The sequence below is a fragment of the Elephantulus edwardii genome, unplaced genomic scaffold, assembly GCF_000299155.1.
Source record: "Elephantulus edwardii isolate Elephantulus edwardi_28Jun2011 unplaced genomic scaffold, EleEdw1.0 scaffold00115, whole genome shotgun sequence".
In the NCBI taxonomy this organism is placed as follows: Eukaryota; Metazoa; Chordata; class Mammalia; order Macroscelidea; family Macroscelididae; genus Elephantulus; species Elephantulus edwardii.
Genome location: NW_006399865.1, coordinates 5,563,248 through 5,582,366, shown reverse-complemented (window position 1 = coordinate 5,582,366; position 19,119 = coordinate 5,563,248). Strand labels below are relative to the sequence as shown.

Here is a 19,119-nt window from a genome sequence, read left to right as displayed (position 1 = left end):
AGAACCAGGCAGTGCTTCCTCAGTGATTTTCGATGCTGTGCATCAAAATCAACTCGACAGCAATGAACAGCCGACAATTCCAACACTATACCCCCACCATTAACATGATACCCAGCAAGAAGTACACAGGTATCCAATCTGTGTTTCTGAATGAATGAATGAATTAATGAGGTTATAAACAACAAATACTTTATCTCTGTGTGTAATACATCTCTATTTACAAAACACATAGAAAAATGAGATGACAGATAATACAGCTTCCTGAAGTGCCACAATTCCCTTGAATATTGCATATTTTCATTTCTCCAGTATGAAAACAGTTTTACCCAAGACACAACTGGCAAAGTCAAGTACAAGTCCATGAAGATACCATGTACATCCTTTCCTATCTTCAGCTTTATTTTACTTGAAAAGCATGTGATGGTGTTAGGCTTGGAATCAAGAGCTGTATTTCTAGGGGAGCTCTGGTGGCCTAGTGGCAAGGAGCTGCAACTACAATGCCAGAGATGCACGGTTCAAATCCACCAGATGCTCTGCCGGGGAAGGAGGGACAATCTCCTCCTGTACCAGTCAGATCTGATTTGACGGTACACGCACACAAAAATAATAAAATAAAACTTTTTTTAAAAAAGCTGTATTTCTATGAAAAAGAAATAAGCCTATACAAATGAAGGGGGTTTTAAGCTTGAAAAAGTATCTGGTCCAATTCCAGGGCTTCACGAATAAGGACTCCCAAAGCCTGAAGGGGCTAAATTCAACATTACACAACAGATCAGCAAGAGTCAGGATTTCAAACTCGATTTTCTGAGGTTAAATGCACAAAATGATTGGCTAATTAGCAAATTTCTGAAACACAGCCTATTTATTATTTGGCCTATGTCTGTCCAGTCCCTGACAGGGCAGAGCACCTAGAAAGGTATGTATGCCGGGTCTACTTGTGCTGACTTATTAACCTGCAGTGAATACTTTTTTACCTTTCCTCCACCACATTTGGATTCATGTCTCTGTACGGCTGCTCTCTGTCTCTCTCTCAACCCCATGGCATCTTTCTCCAGAGGCAAAGTCTCTCCTCAAATTTCCAACTCCTGACAGTGACGGATCAGTCAGGAAGCAAAGTAAAGCACGGGCCTGTTGTTGATGGTCAAGTCGGAAGTGACCAAGTGGACCCTCCAGTGGGTTTTCACATGGGAGGACAATGCCCATGTTTCTCGTGTGGAGTAGCTGAGCACTTGCGAGTGGGTGCCAACCAGCAGTCGGCCAGCACAAGCTCTGCTCCAGCTGGGAAAGATCAGCCAGCCAATAGAAACCCCAGGACTATGGTTCTTCACCTTCCTTTCAGCCTACAACTAAACTCACCCCTTTGGCTCAGATCTCAGCAGAACACACAGGCTTCTACAGTGAACAATAACACCAAGGAGCACTCACCCCTTGGACAAATCAACCACACAGGAGCCAAGGGCAGCATCTGCCCAAGAACCAGGCTCAGAAGGCAGGAAGAGGGTAGGCTCCAGGGATTCACTGAACTGAGAAGACTGGTCATATTGTAAGCACTGCAATCAGGGTCACAAAAACAAAATGCACATGAACGTTGAAAGGAAAATCAATTTGCTCTAATAAACTTTCACTCAAATCATAATAAAAATGAAAGAAAATTAGCTCCATAGATGCTGCTGCTGCCTTGGGGCACTCTAATCCTTACTGGCCATTCAGCAAGGTGAGCAATAAAGCCAGCAAACGGTTTCCAAGGGGCACCCACACAGCTCATGGGCAAGAGAGGGAGCGTCAAGAGAGGACAGCAATGACTCCATCCCTGCTTGTTCCTGGAATAACTGTGGTTCTCCACACTGGCTGCACATTAGAACCAACTGCAAAGCCTCAGGAAAAGTACTGGTGCCATCGCTCTTCCAGAAAGAGAAACTGAGGATTTTCTGGGGCAGTAACAGCATTTTATCACTCCCCCTCCACGCCTTCCCCAGAGGTTCTGATGGGAACTGTCACCCTTAAACCTCTACCAGACTTCAGGGGAAGGAAGTGAAAGCCATAGAGGAGCTTAAGAAGGCGCACCTGCTTTCCTCTCTTCCGCATCTCCGCTCCAGCTTCAGCTCACCAGCACATTCCGAGAAGAGGTCAACAAGAGTGCGGTTCACTTCCTTCTCAAAATTGCCATGCCATGCTACAGAACGCCTCATCTCTTTAGAGCTCATGTTTGGCCCAAGAAATGGATCTCATATTCAAGGAACGAGAGGTTCTTTGGAGGAAACTCCCTGTCAAGGACTTGATAGGAATTTTCACCATAGTGAACCAAATTATAGGCCATAGTCACCATAACTCTGAGTATTAGCTCAACTAGTAGGATGACTAATGGAATTGTGTAGTTCCACGTCACTCCATTATCATTTCTGGTTTTGAGTTAAAGCTTTCTGTACCAGTTATGTGATCCAACTGGACAAGTTGCTTCTCCCACTACTAGTTTCTTCAGACACCATCATTAGATGCCATCAAGTTATAAAATGGAGGAATCCATTAAGTACACAGAATTTGTTAGGTGAGTGCCAGGTAATTCATATATAGGATTTAAGGCACCGTACACGCCACCTATGTTATGTATTTGGTATCACTCCAGTCCAGGATTCATAATTACCACCTGTCTGACAGTCAGTCGCTCTGCTGGCTGCATGCTGCTGTGATGCTGGCTGTGTCACTAGTACCTCAATACCAGCAGGATCAACCACGGCGGGCAGGTTTCAGAAGTTTTCAGACTGTCTAGTTCTTAAGTGCTGTTACATAACATAAGTGTGAGGCTTTAATAACAAACAGAAATTTAACAGTCTCATTTTAGGAGGCTGCTGCTGCTGCTGCTGCTGCTGTTGTACCATGAGCCAGCACTAACTCTCCAGCAGGTTTTCAGAGGCATGGGAGGTGACTGCCCCTCTTTCTCCCACAGAGCATCTGGTGGACTCGAACTACCTGCCTTTGGGTTGGCAGTGCAACTCCTTAGTAGGCTAGACATACAAATTCAGAGTGTCAGCCTAGTGAAAAGTTTTCTCTGTTGCTCTGGAAGAAGGCCCGTGTCTCTTCACTTTTTGCATCCTGGTTCCTCAGAGATCTCCATAGTGGCTTGGCATATCTCCTCCCACATCTGCTTGTCTTATTTGCTTGTTTAGTTTCTTTCATATCTCAAAAAAGATCAATTTAAGATACACTTTACTAACCCATGGTAGAAGCAGTCAAGAAGTCAAAGGCACGTTGCACTGGGAAAATCTGCTGTCAAGAGCAATGATGTAAGTTTAAAGAAAACGGCATGCCTGATCTCTGCCATGGTTTTTTATCTTCTTCCTATGTATCTGAACGTTAGTAATGAATAAAGATGACAGAAGAATCTATACCTCTGAGTGCTGTGAAGAACAATACTGAAAATCCCGTGGACTAACCAAAGAATAAACAAATCTATCTTGGAAGAAGTGCAACCAAGGTGTCCCATAAGAGGCAAGGATGGCACAACGTCATCCCACATCCTTCGGGCATGTTATCAGGAAGGGCCAGTGCCTGGAAAAAGTCATTATTATGGGAAAGGTAAGAAATGGTCAAAGAAAGAGGAAGAGCCTCAACCAGATGGACTGAGACGGTGACTGTAACAATGGGCTTGAGCATGGCAGAGCTACTTGGTAAGTCTGGTGCTGAACTGGCATTCAGCCCTGTTAGTCACAGAGCAGCTGTAAGTTATGGTTGATTCAACAGCACCTAACAACAAGAACTATACTAATCCTGTCCTGTTAACATAACAAAGAAAACCCGAACTCAAATAAGACTTTAAACACAGGCATAGAAGTTAGGACCTACAAAGTTTTGAGGAACTCAATTCAATCCAAAACCAGACGAAGATGATTAGGAGAGATAACACTGGTGATCCCTGCCTGAAAACTAGTCAGTGAATATCTTACAGATCACAACAAAACCTTGCCCGATATAGTGCTGAAAGATGAGTCGCTAGATCAAAAGCACACGACAGTGTCTGCAACAATGCACTGGAGCATACCAAAGACTGTGAAGACAGCACAGGGCTGGGGAATGCTCCCCTCCACAGTACACAAGGGCCCCCTGAATCAGAGCCAACCCCACAGCAACAATATGATCCACAGTCCGTGATTCAGGCCCATTCTCATGAGATAAGTCAATTAGAAGTAAATATTTAAGAACTGTTAGACTAATTTGACAGAGTAATTACATACTTATTGAGCCTAATAATAAAGCACTTGGGCTTACATGTTGTAAGTCTTATTTAATTTTTCTAAGAATTCACTTTATTTGATGAAGGTATTTTTCCATGGTGAAATGGAGATTAAAACACTGGGGGGGGGGTTGCTGGGTTTGTTGTTGTTGTTGTTTACCAGAGAGAGTTTGAGAATAACTGATTTATGAATGTTGTGGTTTTTAAATTAATGGAAAACCCATTGCATTTGTTTCCTATGTTGCATAGCAAACTATCACAAATGTAGTGGCTTAAAGGAAAACTATTCTCTCCCACTTTCTGCGTGCATGGCATTCTTCAGCTCCAACTGGCTATAACAGCACCTGGAGTTCAGAGCCCACTTTCAAGTTTATAAGCTTGCTAGCTCAATTCCTTTCAGCTATAGGATGAAGATCCCTTGTTTACTTGCTAGCTGTCAGTCAGGAACACACATCAGCTCTTAAGAGACCACTAACAGTTCCTTGCCACAGGGCCCTCTCCATAGACTTTTTAAGACATGGCAACTAATTCCTTCAAGTCTAGCTGGAGAGCCTATCACTCTAGTCAACTAAGAGCTTAATATGATGTAGTGTAATCAAGAGAGTCACTTTTGTTATACTCTGTTGGCTAGAAGGAAGTACCAAGATCCCCTGGCACTCAAGGGGAGAGAACTATGTGAGGGTAGAATTCTTTGGGGTCACTTTAGGGAGTTTCCACCACACTTGTCTCCAAACCACATGACTTTAATGAGGCAATTCTTCCAATAGTAAGCTACCAGTTACCATATAAATAAAATTTGACACCAAGGAGCATGCATCCATGTATTTGGAACAAACTGAAAGAATAAGAACAAAGTTGGATAATCTGATGATTATATCAATCAAATAAAAAAATAAAATGCTCTGTAAATTCAGTCTTAAAAAACTCTCATGGCACAATTTTCAAATAATACCCAAAAAGATAATGGTACTTTTGACTTCAACCTTTTTTATAATTGTGGTGGTGCCATGGTGTGGCTGGCACATTTTTCTGCAATAATTTTCTGATGAACGTAGAGTCTAACACAAATACCATGGAAATGAGATCTATAATTACGTGAAAATTAATGGCCATGCTAATGGTGCTTCCAATAAAATCTGCTTATTCCCATGAACTCCTTGAAATAAAATGTACTTACTGTGAAAATTACTTAATAATCCTCTTTTAAAATTGGCCAGGTTTTTTTTGCAGTTCTTCCAACAGAACCGCATGGTTTAAAATCAGAAAATGTATCTGGTTACCAGGGATGGGAAAGAGGAGTAGAAATTAATAAATAGAAAATAAGGATTTACTAAATTGGGCAAAAGGAAAAACAATGCATAATAAGGGTTTGGTCACACATTGCAATTCATTAATTACATTAATTGCAACTAATGTTATAAAACAAAATGTGCATAAATGATTGACTGAACCCCCTCCAAATTAGGAAAGGTATGCATCAGGGTTCTATCTTTCACTATTCTTTTTTAATGAATTTTTATTATATACTGGTTTACTTAAAAGTGCACATACATTGTTTTTCATACCAGATTATTCCCATTGCTTTCCTCCATGATCCTATTAATTAATGCAGAAAGTGCTTTTGACAAAATCCAACACCTTTTCCTGATTAAAATACTCAACAAAACAGGATTAGAGGGGAATTTCTTCAACATAGTAAAAAGTATATATGCAAACTCGAGAGCCAACATTGTTCTCAATGGATAGAGAATAAAAGCATTCCCTTTGAGACCAGGAACTAGGCAAGGATGCCCACTATCACCTCTCCTATTCAATACTGTATTGGAAGTCTTAGCGACACCAATAAGACAAAAGAAAGAATTAAGAGATATTCAAACTGGCAAAGAGGAGGTAAAGTTATCTCTCTATGCAGATGATACGATAGTATACTTAGAAAACCCTAAAGACTCAGCAAGAAAACTACTGGACATATTTGACCAATTCAGCAAAGTGGGAGGATACAAGATCAACATACAAAAATTAATTGGCTTTCTCTACAGTGACAAACAGAATACAGATCCTGAGCCAAGGAAAACAGTACCTTTCACAATAGCTAATCACAAGATTAAATACTTGGGAGTAAATCTAACCAGAAATACAAAGGATCTATTCAAAGAAAATTAGAAAACATTACTGCAAGAAACAAAAAGAGACCTGGAGAAATGGGAAAATATCCCTTGCTCATGGATAGGAAGACTCAATACTGTGAAAACGACAATACTACCAAAGGCAATCTACACTTCAATGCAATCCCAATAAGATACCAATTCCATTCTTCAATGAGATGGATAAGTCAATCTCCAATTTCATTTGGAATGGAAAGAGGCCCCGAATAAGCAAAGCACTCCTTAAAAAGAGAAACAAGATAGGAGGCATATCACTCCCTGATTTCAAATTCTAGTATACTGCCATGGTGGTCAAGTCACCAGGGTACTGGTACAATGATAGACACACAGATCAATGGAATAGAATTGAGAACCCAGAAATCAGCCCATCTACCTATGGATAACTGATTTTTGACAAGGAGATGAAATCAGTTAAGTAGGAAAATGACGGACTTTTAAACAAATGGTGTAGGCAAATTTGGGAAACTATCTGCAGAAAACTCAAGCAAGGTCCACACCTCACTATATACACAAAAACCAACTCAAAGTGGATCAAGGACCTAGGACTAAAACCAAGGACTATAAATGTCATCAGAGAAAAGCTTGGAAGAACTCTAGAAGCCCTAATCCACAACTTAAACAGTCTTTCAAGCATCCTGAAAAACCTACAACCAGGAGAGGATAAGATAGATGATCTTCTAACAATAAAATCCCTATGCACATTCAAAAATTTCTCCAACAGGGTAAAAACGGAAGCCACAGACTGGGGAAAAAATAATTGGTAATGACATGTCAGATAAGAATTTATAAAATACTCAATAAAGGTAAACAACCCAATTGAAAAATGGGCACATGATATGAACAGACACTTCACCAAAGACGACATTCAGATAGTGAACAAACACATGAAGGAATTAGGAAAGATCCAATAGGGGTCTGAAAGGACCAGCTAATAGGCATAAACCAATGGTGATTCGTTTTCTAATACACAGTATCTGTGAGTGATTGTATGAAACACACCATGAATGTAGGAATGTGCGAAACTCAAAGTACATGAGCAGACACAATGTATACAAATTTTGTATGAAAACCAATATAAAATTTTAAAAAGAACTTTAAAAAAAAAAAGATGCTGAGAAAATACCCTGAAACAGAATGGCCATTTCAACTATCACTTGCTGCTTTATAGTAACCCTGCCAAACTCTCTGCCATAAGGCTAAGCTGCCTTGTTATTTCTCATGCTCCTGTGACCTGGCTGGTCTTGAAACAAAAAAAACCCCCACACCCCTCCTCTTGTCTATAGAAACTGACAGTTCATAATTCTCATGTGCACAGAAAACAAACAAAAAAAACCACACAAAACCTTGCAGACGCACTTGATTTATGAGAGTCAAGAACTGCTTCCTATCCGAGAGGCACTTGTCTTGAGCAGACAGAGAACTTTGCTCCCCTGGGTTTACAATGGCTGAATTTTTCAGAAATCACCAGGTCTTTCAAGTGGTTCTGGATGGACTCAAATCTCTAACCTTTAGGTTCACAGCCAAATGCTTCACCATTTCCACACCCTGGGACTCCTGGTTGTAGTGTGCTGTTGAGTTGGAACCAACTCATAACTGCCCCTCCAGTGGGTTTTCAGAGGCAGTAAATCACACAGGAGGAGACTACCCATCTTTCTCCTGCAGAGCAACTGGGGGCTTCAAAGAGCAAGCTCTTGAATTGGAAGTGCAGCTCCTTCCCACTAAGCCACCAGAGCTCTCTGGCTATAGTTTGAGGGGTTTCTGCTCTACATGGAATGGGCTGAGATCATTCAGCTGATCTCCTTAGCTGAACTTAAAGTTCAAGGTTTCCAAGCATGGCAGGCTCCTTAGTTTTCCTCCATGAGACCTCTCCGTGACACTAATGTGGGCTTCCTCACACTATGGTATCTCTACAAAGTCAGACTTTGTCCATGGTGGTTGGTTGCTAGAGGAAAGCCAAGTTGCCAGGTCTCTTGACATAGCCAGGTCTAAAATTGGCACAGCATCATTCTTACAGGCTTCTAGAGGTCAAAGAAATTCAGAAGGCCATCCTAGATGAAGGAATGAGAAGCAGATTCCACCTCTCCATAAGAAGAGCAGCTTGTGCATGTCAGGAGGGCAGGAGTTGATGATGGCCAACTTAGAAAATAATCACAATAGGGCAGAAAGTGGAGTTTTGCAATTATAAAAGAGGAAGATTTTTTGCCATTTCTTTTTTTGGTTTTGTGAACTTTCAAAGTGTACCTCAGTAACAACAGAAAAACCCCTCATTGCTCTCAAGTTGAAACCGACTTAATAGCTGACCGTCCTGAGGGTTTTCAGATAAATCACCCTGGAGGAGACTGCGCAACTTTCTTTTGTCTACTTCAGCAAGCACCATTTTAACAATACTTTTTAGAAACTATTTTAAGCTTTTAGTAATAATGCATTCAGTTGTGCTAAGGTGAATATCTAGAGTCCTAATGACACAATCGTTAAGCACTTGGCTGCTAACCAAAAAGTCAGTGGTGTGAATCCACTAGTGACTCTGCAAGAGAAAGATGAGATTGTCCACTTCCTTAAAGATTTACATACAGCCTTGGGAACCGTCAACGGCAGGTCTACTCTGTCCTACATGGGCACTGCGAGTTGGCCGTGGGTCTGGTTTGATAGACTCAATGTCTCCAAGAAAAAGATCAAGGTTAAGATGTATGTATACATTTTCAAACACGATGCATGCTGGGAAATTACATCTACAGCAGACTTTTGGCTTTGTTTCTCTCCAAAGTAATAAAAACTAGCCACAATGGCAGCTGAAGTACAAATGGAAAAATGTATTTCTTGCTGTCAATGAAAAATATGCCTTGTTCCATTAAGAATGCTATTTCCCACTTGTGTAACTTAGTTTACAAACACTTTCTCTTGCAATCATGCGATAGCCATGCTTTCGTTCGTGAGAATAAACAGACTTACCCATCCTGTGGCTGTGTGTTCCGTCCACTTCAGACCTTGCTCCTGCAGGATCAGGCGAGCAGGCAGTCTGCCATCAGCAGGGTCCTACTGACTTCTGCCCAGGAGAAGCAGTTTCATCTCCCCTAAAAGCAAACCATCAAATTGATTCCTATTCACAGCTATCCTATAATACAAAAGGGCACTCTGGCGGCCTAGTGGATAAGGAGCTGCACTGCCAACCCAAAGGCATGCGGTTCAAACCCACCAGATGCTCTGCAGGAGAAAGATGGAGAGTCTCCTTCCATGTGATTTACAGCCTTTAAACACCCACTGGGGGGTCAGCTGTGAGTCAGTTCTGATTCGAAGGTACTAAATAACAACAAAGACAGAAAAGAACAACCTCATAGTGTTTCTGGAGCCATAAATCTTAACGGAAGCAGGCTGCCTTATCTTTTTCCTAAGAGGCAACTAAGGGGCTCAAACTGCCAATATTTTCTGTAGTATAGCCCAGTGCTTAACTCACTACATTAACAAGACTCCTTTTCACTTCCCTGACTCTGTATATTCATTCCCTATCACAGAAATGACTTCTGGATGCAAGTAACTTTCTGACTAAGCTTTGTCTACACCAGCCCCTTGGCCACAGACCCTCTGGTAACATCAACCAGCTTATTTGTCTTTCTCTCTTTCAGAGATGTCCTTGCTCCAGCTCAAACTGTTCAAATGGCCTTACTCCACTGTCCCATGACTAGGTCCAGACCTCTTTGTCCAGGAAGTCTCCGGAATCTCCAAGTCCAATAGTTATTTTACTCCCATGCACTGCAGTACATTGTTGTGATTCTGCCCTTCTCACTAGAAATGCAACGTTAAAGGCTCTGAATCGGAGAGCTCTCCATCTGAAGTGAAGGTGTAGGGAGATGCTGCTAATGTGGTGGTGGCCAAGATGGAGTTGTCATTAAGTTACTTACAGCAGGAGCCCAGGGGAAGACGACAGGCGCAGAGACAGTGAACACATGGGGCATGAGGAGAGAGCACACAGAGCTGTTCTGGAAGACTACAGCGCAACACCAACCGCACCAGGTAAGAGTGTACCTTGTAGCCTGACTATTGCCCAGGTGGGGTTGCTAAGAAAAAGTCTCCAGTGCACTCCTTAAATCTGAGTTCTTCCTTATATTAAGAATAGCAAAACAGGAGCCCAGGTTTTACTATACAAGCAAATTAAGAGGTTTACCAGAGAAAATACTCTACAAAGGAAGACATAGAAAGACAAGCCCATGACGAGAACAAAGGAAGACAACATCCTTTTAAAGGCTCTGGAGGTAGAGAAGGGATTCACATTTATTCATGAGTGGTGGGCTTTTTTAAGAGTTAACCTAGCAAAAGGAAAAGATGGTCATGTTTATTCATAAAAGGAGCTTGGAGTCATTCGGGATTGGTCCACTGGAAAGGATTAGAGGTATATTAGAAGTATGCATATGCACAGGTGTTTTTTCAGTATGACTGCCCACTGGACATGCTTCCTAGGTTTTGTGGGGAGTATGTACAGATGATCAAGGTGGTCATGAGTATGCATGATTCAGCCAACTTTAGAAACATGTGCACATGGCTTTAAGTATGGCCATCTCCAGGTGATGTACTTGGTCATCACAGGAGCATGACCTTTCAAGATGGTTGCTTTCTAGAAAGTCATACACGAGTCACTCTTATGGCACCTGAAATCTCCTAGCAGAGTTAAAGATGGTTAAGAGGGAAAACCTGGAGGTGCCTGTTCTTTACCTTTGCACTGAAAGTGACCCGTAGCTCACCCTCCAGCGGGTTTTCTGAGACAGTGAAACGCACAGGAGACTGGCTGTACTTCTCCCGTGGAGCAGCTGGTAGATCAGAACCATGTACCTTTGAGATTGCAGTGCAACTTCTTACCACCAGTGTTGAGAATTTTTGTTTTCTTGATGTTGAGATGCAATCAATATTGAAAGCCACAGTGTTTGATCTTCTGCAGCAGAAGCTTCAAGTCCTCATCATCTTCCTAACAAATGCTGTTGATGAGTCTTCCTCCAGTCCTGATGCCACATTCTTCTTAGCGTGTCCAGCTTCTCAAATAATTTGCTCAGCATACAGATTGTTATTATGATAGACAAGTATGTTGTTAAGAACTTCCATGTTATATAACTTTTGCAACCCCCCTCAGTTTATCCCCTATGCTCATTACGTGTGTAACAGACATGTAAAAGTGGTTTGTGGACACATGATATAGCACTAACTTTTGTGACCTGAAGAGAAAGAAATGCTGCCCAGAGCTATGTCGTCTTCAGAACTGCTGGCATATTCGGGTCTATCACTGTGGCCACCGTGCCACGCTATCTCACCCAGGATCTCCCTTGCCCTCGCTGCTCCTCTGCTTCATCAAACATCATGTCTTTCTCTAGCAATTGAACCTGCCTGATGATAGGTCCAAAGTAGGTGTTCTGCTGTGATCCACAAGGTTTTCACTGGCTAATTTTTGAAAGCAGATCACCAGGCCCTTCTTCATAGTCTACTACAGTTTGGAAAGTCCACTAAATCTGTCCACTATGAGTAACCTTGCTTGTATTTGAAATACTGGAAGCATTACAGCAACTCAAAAAGCCACTACAATATGACAAACTGACAGATAGGTGGTAACTCAGTAATGCCAGTATGTTAAGACGCCATTTGCGCCTGCCTCCTTTCACAGGTGGCTAGTGGAATTTACCAGAAACACAACTCACTGAACTGAAAGGAGAGCACAGCTGTCTTCTAAGAAAGCCAGACGTTCAAGAGATTTGCAGCTCTGTAAAGCACTGCCACCATTCCCACTGCATTCTTTAATTTAGGAAATAGAAATATTTTCCATAAAAATCTGTTATGGTAACATCCAATGAGTTTATTATGGTTATATTTCAATTAGATGATATGTTTAAAATTTTCTCAAGTTTACTTTCTCCTGTGGCTAACTTGGAGAGACATCATTCATATAAACAGGCTTTGAAGGGTCTTCAACAAATCTAAGAGTGCAAAGAGGACTTGAGACCAAAACCTTGAGAAACTGTCAACTCTGGACCCAGACTCTCTAAAGTTCAAATCTCAGCTCTTATACTTATTAGCTGTGTGACCTCAGTTCACTTCTCTGTGCTTGTTTCCTCATCCACAAAACTGAAAATGGAATAATTATTAAACAGCAATGTTGTAAAGATTCAAAAATTTAATCAAGCAAAGTGCTCTGGAAAGATACCTAGGGCATGGTTCATAATCAACAGGTCTTGTTAGATGCCATGAAGTCTATTTTCAGAACAGAAGTGCCTCATCATGTTTTCTGGGTTACAGTCCTTATGCTAACTCCTCACCAGGTCTTTCAAGTGCAGAGCCACTGAAGAGTTTGGAGCTGCCAGCCTCACAGTGGGCAACCAAGTGCTCAACTGTTGTAACACCCAGGCTCCTTTCAAGAAATCTTAATGCAATGCTGTGAATGGTATGGCTCTTCTAAGTCATTATTTTTGTGGTCTCCACCCTGTGACTAGATAGAATCATGCAAATATGAGGTATATATGACCCACCAAAAATATCTGGAGAGCTTGCTAATAACAGAGAGAGTGTATAGCACGTCTGTTTGAGTGGGAGCACGTGAATAATGTGCACAGGATGAGAGCATGGGAATTGGTTAGTTTTGCCATTCCAGTAGGATTACATTGAGTTATCCCAGGGTCTGCATGCTGAGCCAACTATTAAAGAAATAGGACTATATGAAGAAGAATATGACATGAGGATTGGAGTCATCCACAACCTGTGATAAGCAGATGACACATCTTTCTTGCTGAAAGTGAAGAGGACTTGAAGCACTTACTGAAGATCAAAGATTACAACCTTCAGAATGGATTACATTTTAATATCAAGAAAACAAAAATCCTCACAACTGGACCAACAGGCAACACTATGATAGACTGAGAAAAAAGGAAGTTGCCAACTATATAATTTTGTTTGGTTCCACAATCAACACCCATGGAAGCAGCAGTCAAGAGATCCTAAGACCCTTTGCATTGGGCAAACCAGCTGTCAAGAACCTCTTTGAAGTGCTTAAAAACAAGGATATCTGTTGAAAGACTAACATGTGCCTGACTCAAACCATTGTTTTGTTTTTAAGTTGAGTCATAAGCTTGTGAAAGTTGGACAATGAATAAAGATGACAGAAAAAGTATCAGTGAGTCTGACGTGTAGAGTCAGTGGAGAGTTTTGAATATACCATGGACTCCAAAAGAGCAAACCAATCAGTCTTGGAAGAAGTATCATCAGAGTTCTCTTTAGAGGTAAGGACGGTGACACTTCGTCTCACACACTTTGGACACACTGTCAGGAGAGACAAGCCCCTGGAAAAGGACATGATGCTCAGAAAAGCAGAGGGTTGAAAAAGAGAAAGACCCTTAAGGAGACGGAGTGACATAGTGACTGAACAAGAGGCCTAAGCACCTGAGGAACTATCAAGACAGTGCAGGATTGGGCAGTGTTTCATTCTCTTGTGCTCTGAGCAGGTATGTGCCACAGCTGACTGGGGCACCTACAAATAACAGAGGTGGAGAAAGGGACTTTTATGTTCTTCAAGAAAGATGAGCCATAAATGATGCATGGCCTTTAGATCTGAGACCGTCTGCACTGAAAATCTTCAGTTCAGGAAATGGGGAGTTTCAGCAGGAAGTGAACTGCAGAAGCAGCAGAACCAAAAGAATGGCCCAAGGCAGGCTATGGGTTTCCCAGCCCATGGAGAGAGCAGGGTGACTACCTTTGGTACAGAAGTCTCTCTGACAGAGTGGGTACCTTGGACACGTGAAAGAAAACTTAAAATTTAGTTCTCATCTGTGGAGCTAGAGCCAAGCACTTTTTTACCCCGGCTTGCTTAGTGGAGTGGGGTGCTTTTGGAGTTTCTTAAAATGGCAGAATTAAAAGAACTTTGTGATACTTAACCAAGCAGAGCAGAGGCCAAATCTGAAAGGCAAGAGGTTGGAGAGAGGACTGCCTTTAGGCATAGCTAAGAAAGAGGCGAGGATGGCAAGGCTTCATCTGTAATACTTTGGATATGTTGCTAGGAGGGACTATTCCTTGGGGAAAACATACACTTGGAAGGGTGAGAGTCAGCAAAAGAGAAGACGACCCCCATCAAGATGAACTGACAGGGTGACTGCAGCATAGGCTCAAGTGTGTGAGGATCGCACAGGATAGAACAGAATTCAGATCTGTTGTTCACAGGGGCGTGAGGAGTCATAATCGACTCAATGGCACCTAACAAGAAGAAAAGAGGCTGTCTTGATCAAGGAACTGGATTCCGAGTCCTTGATCCTGAACTGTAACCGGCCCCTACTAAATCCTGTAACTGGGAGTATGCCTGTGAGTTCTTTGTGGCTACTGCAATGAATTCTTGAACCCAACATGGAAGTTGTGAGTGCCAAGGGAAGGGATGCTGGTAACAGAATTGGTGCCAGTGTTGGAATGTGGGGAGCACGTCTGACCTCAGAGGAATCAGCTTTGGGCTCCTGATGTTGCTGAGGCTTCTTCTCCTTTGAGAAGTTAGGAGGTCAGACAATGTCCCCTTCATTTCCACACTGCCGTCACACTTAGTTAACATCCATTTACCCAGCACACACTCACAAGCACACTCCTGTGCATCAAGCATGGTCCTCAAGGAACCCAGCTGGGTAAAAGGAATCCTGAGAAACAGATCACAGATAACAGGTCCAATGGGAATATACAGCTAGGACTCTCAGCAAAGGACATTAAATACTTCACTTCAATGAGATGCTATTGAGACAAATCCCGCAGGGAATCCACAATGTTCCGAACTGACCTTTGTCCGGAACATTTTCGGAATGGAGACTTCATAAAGGAGGGCTGGTCAGGAGTCTAGTTTCCTGGGACTTGACTCTACTGACTTGCTTTAACAAACGGCAAACATCTGCTGCATTCTTGGCACTCTGCTGGAACAGGGACATTAAGATGATTTATCTATACCTCCTATCTCAAAGGCACTCCCAGAACCAAGGGCAAAACAACCTGACCATTGTCCTGAAATAGAGGAAAGACAAGAAACAAGGGGTGGAACCCCTCAACCTTCCTGACCCCCATCTTCTAATCTATCAAACAAGTATTGTCGTGAAAAGTACACACCGTTTCCTCCTAGTCTAAGATCTTAGCGGTGGTGTAGAATGTGGGCCGCTTTGGAGCCAGTCCCTGACTCACGGTGACCCCATGGATAAGGGAACAACACGCTCCTTGGTTCTGTATCATCACCAGGATCAGTTTCTGCTCAGCCTGTTGTAATTTTGAGTGTTTTCATTGGTGAATTTACAGAAGCAGATCACTAGTTTGTTCTTTCTAGCCTAGAAGCTCCACTGAAACCTGTTCAGCACCACAGACACATGAAAGCCCCCACCAACCAGGGAGTAGTAGTTACCTACTCTAGTCTCATGTACTTGTTGTTAGGTAACACTGAGTCAAGTACAACTGTCAACGACCCTATAAGCAACAGATCTGAACCCTGTCCTATCCTGTGCCAACCTCACAATCTCTGACACACTCAAGCCGATTGCTGCAGTCACTGTCAGTCCACATGGCTGAGCATTTTCCCTCCCTTTGCTGTCGCTCCACCTTCCCAAGCATGAACAACCTCTCCTTGCAACATGCCCAACGTATGTGAGATGAAGCTTCATCATCGATGCCCGCCCCCAACAAGCACACTAGCTTCACCTTCTCCGAGATATAGGTTTGCTCTTTTGGCAGTACACGGGATATATAGCACTCTTCTTCACCACCACAGTTCAAAGGCAACAATTATTCTGGCATTCTCAGCTACTGTCCAGCTCTCAGATGCACAGTGAGTGACCGAAAAGATCATAGCCTGGCTCAGGTACATCTTAGTCCTCGAACTGACATCATTGCTCCTCAATAATTTGGAGAGGTTCTTGAAAGCAGACTTTCTCAATGCAGACTTTCTCCCGATCTCCTGACTGCTAGTACCAAGTATGTTGATTGTGGATCCAGGTAAGATGAAGTCATTGACAGTTTCAATCTTTTTTCCATCTATCATGATGTTGCCTATAGGACCATTGGCTAGGATTTTTGTTTTCTTGATGTTGAGATGCTATCTACATTGAAAGCTGCAGTCTTTGATCTTCTGTAGCAAGCGCTTCAGGTCCTCCTCAGTTTCAGCAAGCAGGGTTGTGTCATCTGCATAACAAAGGTTACTGATGAGTCTCCACCCAAACCTGAGGCTACATTCTTCTTCAGCTTCTCAAATAATTTTCTCAGCATACAGATCAAATAGGTGTGGAGACAGGATACGTACACCTTTCCTAATCTTGAACCATGGAGTGTTCCCTTGTTCTGTTCACACAACAGCCTCTTAGTCTAGGTATAGGTTTCACATTAGCATGATTATGTGGTAGTGGCTACCAAATCTATTTCAGTCTTGTCAGTTCTCTCAGAAACAGTCTGCTGTCTTTCCTCTTAGCCTTGGGAGGGCAACGAGATCACAAGCAATGAGCTCTGTTTAATAATGGAGAAACTGCGAGCCAAGGAAGGGTGCAGTCTTGCGCATGTAAGTTTTGATTCAAAAAGTAGAATTCAAAGTTAGGGAGGGCTTCCGGTCTCTTAAGAGTTGGAGGAAAAGCTGTTTCTCTGCCTGAGATGAATTTTGCACGTTCTCTTTTTGGATTTAAAATTTAAACTCCCCAATAGCTGTTGCCAACAGTCTCCCTTGCTTCTATCACCACATGTGCTCTTCTTGGCATCTTACTCTTCTTCAAACAAAACTCAACCAGAATCACTGCTACCCTCTAACACAATGGTTGTTATGGCCAGAATTTTTCAGCAGTTGCCTCAGATGACAATAAACAGCAAAGAGTGTTCTCTGCGAACGGGCTCAAATGTAAGGGCTAACAAAACTGGGCACAACAGTGTTCCATTTTATTCGAGAATATGGGCTTCTACATCTTCTACCTTCCTATGGTTTGGTTGGAATAATCTAAAATTAGCTAATGTTTTCAGAACTATGCCAGACCTTGATTTGATTTCTGCCCTATGTGCAGAGAACTATCTGGGCTATCACTTCTACTTGTATAGGGAACACTGATTCTAATTACTTGGGTATTGTATTTCCGGCTAAAATGTCTGTACGCTAGCGGGAAGCATTTTGCTAATGTAATGCTTTGGTAATCAGCCAAAGCTAGGAGAAATTTAGGTCAATCAAATGGACGAGCTGTTCACCGTAGATTTTTAGGCTGTCATTTTTCTGTGATGAAATAAAATCTATAAATCCAGAGAGCACTGTCTGGAATCTGGCTAAGCCTCTGGCTCATTACTGACTCGATTTCCTGACCTAGGCAAAGCCTTTCTTGTTTTATTATCTCAACTTCTCATTCCCAAAGTAGTAAACATTCGACTTGAGTGGCGAGAGCCTGCTTGTTTGAAAGGACTAAGAGATGCTTACGAGCTCTGGTGGTGTAGTGAGTTAAGTGCTGGACTGCAAATCAAAAGGTTAAAGATGAGACTGTCTGCTTCCATGAAGATTTCCAGCCTTACAGATAAACATGGAGTCCCTCCTCCACGAGAAACAGGCAACGCACTTTGTGCTTGGCACTACCTGAACAATCCTCAATTGCACATCAGCAGGTACGAAGAGAAGAGGACGAGAATGGCAAAAGGTGGTGGTACAAGACTACTGGACACTTTTACAGCAGACTTCTGGAAATACAAATGACCATGGTTTATTCCTACAGCCAAGTTATAAGCAATGCCTTGAAAGTTTGGGATTTAGAACTAGTCTTGTTCAACAGTCTAGAGTATCAGAAGCCCTGGATAGCAATTATAAATAACATTGGTTTACAGTCTGAAAAATAGGAAAACAGTAGTTTAATTCTCACTTGACGGGTCCAGAATGAATTACCAGACATATACCTTGCCCTTTTCTTGGCTCAATTACAACAGGAAGGTGATTCTGTATTTGTGGTTAAGGGTGAACTTCCAGATTGTGAATCTGACTGACTCCTTCAGATGATCAGGGTCCAAAAGATGCAGTGACCAGAACTTACTGGAGAAGAATTAGCCCAACTAAAAGATCTAAGAGTCCAGAAAACATATCTGGGATGAGTGCTGGAAGCAAATGTAGGGTGAGGAATGCTAGATGAAGATGATTTGCAGAGGGCTCTGGCAATCAGATGCCATAAAACTGACATAGAAGACGAAGAGGCAGATCTCCATGGCGCTATTCAGCTCAGCATGCAAGGCAGTCTCAGAAATGTATCCCAAGACACCCCCAGAGACGTCAGGAACAAATCTTAGTCAAAAGAACTGAGGAAGAAAAGAGAGGTCTACTTTGAAAAATAAAGTAACTGGTATAAGATTAAAGCTGCATCTTTAATATTTGACAAGAAAACCAACATTTACAGCCTCAGAAAACTGTTGAGGCAATTCTACTGTGTCCTATAGGCTTTCTGAGTTAGAATGGGCTTCTTCACTGGAGTGTTTTAAGAGATGCTTGAGGTAAAATCTTTACCTCAAAAGTGTTGATTGTTAGAGATATAACTGCAGTCCCACCTGACTTTTTTACTTCATAATCGTAGAATGATAGGCTCTGTTGTTGTTGTTGTTGTTATGTGCCATCGAGTCGTTTCCGACTCATAGCGACCCTATGCACAACAGCCCTAAACCCTGCTCTGTCCTGCGCCAAACGCACCGCCTCTGACACACCCATCCCGATTACCCCAGTCACCGAATCAATCCATCTCATAGAGGGTCTTC

The 19,119-nt window shown here is 42.3% G+C and overlaps 1 pseudogene; it reads left to right on the top strand.

Annotated features, from left to right (window-relative positions):
• Positions 1 to 18,075: 18,075 nt before the first annotated feature.
• LOC102861488 lies at positions 18,076 to 18,705 on the top strand (annotated as a pseudogene).
• Positions 18,706 to 19,119: the final 414 nt, after the last annotated feature.